We start from the raw sequence: 8,900 nt of genomic DNA, 5'->3' as shown, positions 1-8,900 counted from the left end.
TTCATTCTTCCAATTGTTTGGCAGTCTGATTGTCCTTGTCCCACATTTATTTATTATCGGAGGTAAGACCTTGGCATCGGGCTGCTCAGACTCATTCTATGACTTTTATTATTCCCAAATGTTTCACTTTTATTTCTAAGTCTTTGACTCGGTCTTTCTTCGTACATTTAATCTGTTTCAATTTACCTTCTAAATCCCCTCTTAACATTTTGAGCTTCGCGGCGCTCAATCAGCCGTTTTCAGGAAAACCAAACTCCCTTAACCAGTATGTGAGGCATTCTAAACACCAGTTTCCATATTTCTGTCGCATCATATCAATTATTGGGCCCGAGGGCTCCGCGCTCTTACTATCTTTACCACCCATCTTTCAGGCGTGGATACGTTAACGTTACCGTTACAATACGACCGTCGTCGTAAGGCTTAATTTCTTTACCAAGGAAAAATTTTGCAAAAACCTTATTTGAAGTTCACGTTTAATTATTTGTCACGGTCTTATTCTATCAGTATAGAATTCACGTATTGGCGCACGAATCTTATTCTATCAATTACTTTAGTAGAATTCACGTATTTAGCGCATAACAACGGTCTTACAACAAACCTATATCTGTAGTCAAGCGATCTGTGTCTACGATCTCAAAATGTTTTTATTCTGAGTTAAATCATCACCGTATAACACAATCCTGTCTTCTACGTAAAAGCGTGCAAATAGTGATATGCCAGAAAATGAAAAAGGGAGTTTACATGAACCATATTCGTAAAACGAAAACACGAACGTCAAAAACAATTGTCTTACCCAAATAAAAAAATAAAAATGACTACTTGACCATTCATCTGTGTCTGTTAAATTATATGACCTTAGTCTAATTTTACCATTACTTTTACAATTGGAATTTTAACTTTCTTACCCGTTTGTAGAAATTAATTCTTTTTTGTTGGATTCGCGTGCCGTCAATCAGAAACTCCCTCGGGTCTGCCGGCTCTCTCTCTCTCGGCTAATGAGGTATGAGACAGGAACTTCAGTTGTGGATTCCTGGAGAGGCCTTCTCCTCCGGTCAGTCCCTCTGGAGCTCTGATAGACAGACAGCGAATCCTGCCGACAACGCCAAATTGTTGTGGAATATTTCTATGAAAAGTCGGGATAAGAGTGTCAAAGTGTTAACAAATCAATGTCAAATGAAACAGAGTTCTTGATGAAGGATCAAAGTTGCAATAGTCAATTTATTTGCTTGCAAGCAAAGAGAACACGTCACACAGACACATCGCCGTCATCTGTGTAAGGTGCTCTGACAACATAGTCAGATACATGGACCTTTATACTGCTTCCTTTGATTGGGTCACTGTGACCCAATCAAAGAGTTCAGTCACAAGAAATACAGAGTCTGAATAAGCCTGTTTTACCATCACATATCACATATACATACAGAGGGTCATGCTCTTCAGCTGATGCTGATCAGGAAGTACTGTAATCTAGACCTCTGTGTGTCGCCGTCTTTGAAGACAGAAACAATGCACAGGAAAACAGATAACAAGATAACAGATAACAAAACAACCTGGATGCAAAACTGATAGAATCATCTACTCAAATAGGTTTTGTGCCTGCACTTTTAAAGACTTACATTCTTCAATCCTAAAGCATAAGACCATGACATATTTTCCCATAACAGGGTCCAGAAGGCCCCGGACACATTATAGAGATGATGAAAAAGTAGCGAGAGGAGACAGAGGACAGACAGATGGGAGGATTGAAGGGGAAGACTGACCACATGGGAGAAGAAGTGTGAACAGAGTGGAGAGAGCAGAGGACAGAGAGTCGTGGTGCTTTCGCAGGGGCCTCGAAATAGTCTCATGTTGAGTCTGTCTTCCTCTTTTTTGTGTTTTCGTTGACTGCAAGTAATTTCCATCTCTAAAGTATAAAGTTCAATGCAAATGAACTTGTCATTACTTAACGTTGTGGCTCTTGTGGTGTGCACAACTACTGCACTGTGCTATATTCTACATCCAGAGCACATTGCCTCCACATGGCTCTCAACATGGTGACAGCTGAGCCAGCGGCTCGCGGCTAACGGTGCTAACGGCGGGGGAGGGGGGGGGGCTTCCTTCTCTTTTTAGGTAGACTTAACTCTTTATATCATCTCTATACAGCAAAAATGAAAGTACCTTGTGTATTTCGATGTTGATGCTACTTTCTGTTCCACTACATTTGTCTGACAACTTTAGTTACTTTTCAAACAAACAGTTTTTCTTACATGTGCCTTTATGGGTGTGCTCATGGCACAAAAAGCTGAAGTTAGCCAAAGTTGCAACATGTGGACGGGTTTAGGGACAGATAGAGGGACAGATAGAGGGACAGATAGAGGGACAGATAGAGGGACAGTTCACCGGAGGACAAGAGGGAGGCTGAAGCCCCTTCATCTCCGTTCCAATCATCGTGTTAGCGGCTGGCTAATGGCTTTGAAATGACAACCTCACCGACACGCTCATCACGCAATCATTCAGCAGCTGTTAGCGATGCAAATAAGAGAGGTTGTGAGACAATAACAAGGCGGAGATAATTTACATAATATAATATTCCCAATTGTTGACATGTGGAATACCTCACCACTCTGAAATATGAAATCTCTGAAGACAGAGGCACTCCGGTGATGGAAGGCAGCTTCTGAAAAGCCTAAATGAACACAATTATGCGCATGATGGTGCTGTGCATTAGCGAGCAAATGGCAGAGACTGAATTTATGCAAAGAGGGGTCTGAGAAGTCATGATGGTTACTGCAGCAGAAAGACAGAGTTTGGATTGTGTTGACTGGATGTCAGAGGGAGAGAGAGATGCATGCGGAGGACCCAATCATCTCGTTTCATCACAATCGAATTGTAATGGCTCTTCAAAAGAATGTGCCGCGATAAGAAGATGGTTTAATTCTGCTAAATACTAAACTTGTGGTAAAAAGATGAGACAGCAGCCGGTAAAGCAGACGGACAGGAAGCAGTAAAATAACACTGCTGCGTGATTTACACATATGGCTTTTATTTTAACCTTAATTCACTTATTTCAAGGCAATATATCACATGAATTGTATCAAAATGAAAACACTTTTTGAGATCTCTTAACTTTTCATTTCATCCTCAGGTCAAAATTTTAAACTGTCGATTACTTTGGTTTACCACCAAGTAATCTCAATGAAAAGCCTCTTGGCCATTTATTACCTGCTAAACAACAGCATGGGCACGTTGCTGAAGTATTGCGTTCCCCGTCGCAGCCTGTGTGATGTCAGCATTGTCTCGCTTCTCTTTCACAGTCACTCAGGAAAGAGCGGGGATTTTTGACATTTTTGGGGAATCCAGCATCATGAAACAATATCGTTCATGTGAATATAACGGATTGTTTCCAACGCTGCAGTCAGGCATAATGAGAGTATGCAAGAGAGGACTGAGCAATAGTAACGCAGATGTTTGAGCATATGTGTACACTGTGTGTGTGTGTGTGTGTGTGTGTGTGTGTGTGTGTGTGTGTGTGTGTGTGTGTGTGTGTGTGTGTGTGTGTGTGTGTGTGTGTGTGTGTGTGTGTGTGTGTGTGTGGAGAACCCTGTGTATCCATGGGTAATGAGCATCAGAAACATGTGTTTGACATCTGGCAACAGTGGGCAACTTCCCCCGTCCTCCTCCTCTCATCTGGCACCGGGCTTCACCCATGAATCCTCTCCTCTCCACTCGACCACCCTTCCTCTTCCTCTCTCCTGGCATTCCTCCCCTCTCCTCCTCCTCGTCACTGAAATCCACGTCTTAAGTCCCTCACACTCAAAAGACGAGACGCAGAGAGGGAGTGACGAAGCCAGAGGGACGATGGAGAGAGAGACGGGCAGGGGGAACGCTGAAGAGAGAAGGGGATTTATTTGGAGGAGGAAGAGGAGGGGGGGGGGGGAATGAAGGCTAATGAGGCAGCATGGTGAGAGGAGATGGAAGGAGCGATGAGTTATCCCTGGTGGAAAAAGAGAATTAACGGAAATGACAAAAACCATGAAGGGAGCTGCAAGGACGTAGAAACACTCCAAAGAGGAGAGGCACTTTGAGGATCGCAACAGCAGGAAAGTGGTAGTAAGACAGAGTGAGAGTAGAGAGAGAGTCCACACACACACACACACACACACACACACACACACACTCACACACACATCCTGCCTTCTCCCTGAAAGTGTACAGACCCGTAAATCCCCTCTGGAGCCAGCAGCTCAGCTCTGTATCCTCTCTCCATATTCCAGATCCCATGATGGTTTTATTACCATAATCGGCTCTGAAGGGAAACACAACAAGAACACACACACACACACACACACACAGTCAGTCAGTCAGTCAGTCATCCGGTTGACAAGTCAGTCACAGCCTCCGTCCAACTTTTACCAATAAGTCCCAAAATGTCCCCAGCAGCCCCGGAACAGCCGTCGTTATGTTGTTGCTGTTTATATCACTTCCACGAATTCATCACGTGTACCTGTGAACTGTAACGGTAAAATCTCAATCAGCGCTATTAAGCATCAGAAAGATGATCAGCGATTCATTCATCCAGCTCATACTGAAACGTTCTTCACCCAGTGCTTCATAATTCAGGCTCAATACAGGACGGTTCATGGAGTCCTGAGCTTTACAGCCCGAGGAGGAGGCTTACGATCCGTGTCCTCGGGGCTTCTCTGTGGGGATGACGTATGGAATGCCAGCGCCATTGCTCTGTGCCACCCAGTGCTTGTATAGCCTGAGTTAGAGCTGTGTTGTATTCTCGGCTATGAGTCAAACACTTTCCCTGCAGCAGACTCTCCCGGTGCTGCGCCTCATCACCTGTTCTGCCTGGAGAGATTCTCAAGGGACGGAGAGTGTCCAGCTTGGTGACCGCAAACCTCCAAATCTGAGGCGAGAATACTCTGCCAGGAGCGTTGGGAAGTCATTTCAGTTTGTTGACATCGCCGGTCTGGTCGCATGTGCTCTTGGTGAATGTGCACGTGAGCGTGACCCCACCGGCTGGCTCATGGCCGCCGCTCTTCACTGCTCTCACTTCACCGTCGTCGTCACGTCGAGAGCTACAATCTAAATGCCGACTATCTCGGATCAGTTCGCCAGAATTCAAGAAATAGTTCCGACACTTCAACTGAATCACAGACGAACTCTCATTCCTGCAATAATGTGTGAGATGAAGAAATGAGATACAACCTGTAAATGAGTTAGCTTTACAGGTGTTGAAGAATTGAACTTTGAACAGAGACAGTTTTTATGCTAAACTAGAATACCAGAGATTGATTTTAATATTCCACAGTGTATCCTTTTACCCTGTGTGTCTTTTATGAATGTTTAATATGTTCTGATGCCTTTCTGACGCCCTGTTGTTGAAATGAGCTGAGCGTGACCTTTGCCCCACTACTGCCCTGTGGTTCCAGTCACAGCTGCTGTCAGAGGAGTCAGTCACAAGCAACACAGATGGAGACAGAGACGCCGGCATCTAAAGGATTACAACTTTAAATCCTCCTTATGCTTTATTTCTTCCTCTCACCTTCACTGCTGCTCCCCTCAGGGAAGCAATAAAGTTCATGGAAATATATCACACGTCGACTTCACCCGTTCACCTCCAGGCCATCCTTCTTCATTCTTCAGAAGATGGGTGCTCTTGGAATTACCATTCATAATGTTTCCACTTTATTGTTGGAATGCATTTTTGAATTATTCAGCTTTTTTGAATTTTTTAAAAATTGGATATCTATTTTCAGCAATGTTTTTGAGATTAATTTCAGCTTTCAGCATTCCAACGCATTTTCAGCAGGAAATGCATTTTCTAGTTGAGTTTTGCTATTGTTAATAATGCAACGTGTTCTCCAAATGCGTTTGAAACAAACTGCACAAATGAGGTTTATTTTGGTGTGTTTCATTCTATTTGTTCTGCTGAGATGGTTTCACACTTTAAGGATTAAGGATGTTTTTGCTGTTTTCTCTTAAATGTTGCTTTTAATCCGATGGAAGGCGAGAATAGTGCGGTCATGCTCTCTTACGTTCTTTACCGTCCATTCTCAGCCAGATTTGCATTTTCTATCAATCCTTGTTTTTTTCTTCTGGGCACGTCTTTGGCAGCTAAGGCCACGGATACACACACACACACATAAAACACACAAACACATAACACACACACACACACAAACACACACACAACACACACACACACACACACACACACTCATAACACACTAACACATAACACACACAACACACACACACACACTCATAACACACTAACACATAACACACACACAACACACAAACACACACTCATAACACACACACACACACACACACACACACACTCATAACACACAAACACACACACGCACACAAACAAATAACATTAAAAACACACACAAACACATAACACACACACACACATACACACACACACAGAACACACACAAACACGAACAAATAACATTAAAAACACACACAAACACATAACACACACACACACATTACACACACATAACACACACACATTACACACAAACAAATAACACACACACACACAAACAAATAACATTAAAAACACACACAAACACATAACACACACACACATAACACACACATAACACACAAACACATAACACACACACATAACACACAAACACATAACACACACACACACTAACAAATAACATTAAAAACACACACAAACACATAACACACACACACACACATAACACACACATAACACACACACACCTAACACACCCACAAACACATAACACACACACATAACACACACACACCTAACACACACACAAACACATAACACACACATAACACACAAACACATAACACACACACACACATAACACACACACATAACACACAAACACATAACACACACACACACTAACAAATAACATTAAAAACACACACAAACACATAACACACACACACACACACATAACACACATAACACACACACACCTAACACACCCACAAACACATAACACACACACATAACACACACACACCTAACACACACACAAACACATAACACACACATAACACACAAACACATAACACACACACACACATAACACACACACATAACACACAAACACATAACACACACACACACATAACACACACACATAACACACAAACACATAACACACACACACACTAACAAATAACATTAAAAACACACACAAACACATAACACACACACACACACACATAACACACATAACACACACACACCTAACACACACACAAACACATAACACACACACATAACACACACACACCTAACACACACACAAACACATAACACACACATAACACACAAACACATAACACACACACACACATAACACACACACATAACACACAAACACATAACACACACACACATAACACACACACGTAACACACAAACACATAACACACACACACAAACAAATAACACACACACACTCATAACACACAAACACATAACACACACACACACAAACAAATAACACACACACACACATAACACACAAACACATTACACACACACACACATAACACACACACATAACACACAAACACATAACACACACACACACTAACAAATAACATTAAAAACACACACAAACACATAACACACACACACACACACATAACACACATAACACACACACACCTAACACACACACAAACACATAACACACACACATAACACACACACACCTAACACACACACAAACACATAACACACACATAACACACAAACACATAACACACACACACACATAACACACACACATAACACACAAACACATAACACACACACACATAACACACACACGTAACACACAAACACATAACACACACACACAAACACATAACACACACACACACATAACACACACTCATAACACACAAACACATAACACACACACACACAAACAAATAACACACACACACACATAACACACAAACACATTACACACAACACAAATAACACACACAAACACAAAAAACACACACAAACACATTACACACACACACATAACACGCACACATAACACACACACACACACACAGCTAACACACACACAAACACTTAACACACAACACACACACACACACACATAACACACACAACACACATAACACACAACACACACACACACACATAACACACACACACATACACACACACACACACACACACAAACACACAACACACAACACAAATAACACACACAAACACATAACACACACACACATAACACGCACACATAACACACACACACACACCTAACACACACACAAACACATAACACACAACACACACACACAGACATAACACACACAACACACATAACACACAACACACACACACACATAACACACACACACATACACACACACACACACACACAAACACACAACACACAACACAAATAACACACAAACACATAAAACACACACAAACACATAACACACACACACATAACACGCACACATAACACACACACACACACCTAACACACACACAAACACATAACACACAACACACACACACACACATAACACACACAACACACATAACACACAACACACACACACACACATAACACACACACACATACACACACACACATAACACACACACATAACACACAACACACATAACACACAACACACACACAAACACATAACACACACAACACACATAACACACAACACACACACACACACATAACACACACACATACACACACAACACACATAACACACAACACACACACAAACACATAACACACACACACACACACATACACACACACACACACACAGCTCAAGCTGAGGAGCTCGCAGTGGACAGTAAGGGAACGTCTGTCTAACGTGATGGATAAACA

This window comes from Melanostigma gelatinosum (genome assembly GCF_949748355.1).
Source record: "Melanostigma gelatinosum genome assembly, chromosome: 17".
In the NCBI taxonomy this organism is placed as follows: Eukaryota; Metazoa; Chordata; class Actinopteri; order Perciformes; family Zoarcidae; genus Melanostigma; species Melanostigma gelatinosum.
The sequence above is the reverse complement of the archived record's forward strand: the minus strand, read 5'-3'. Positions refer to the sequence as shown.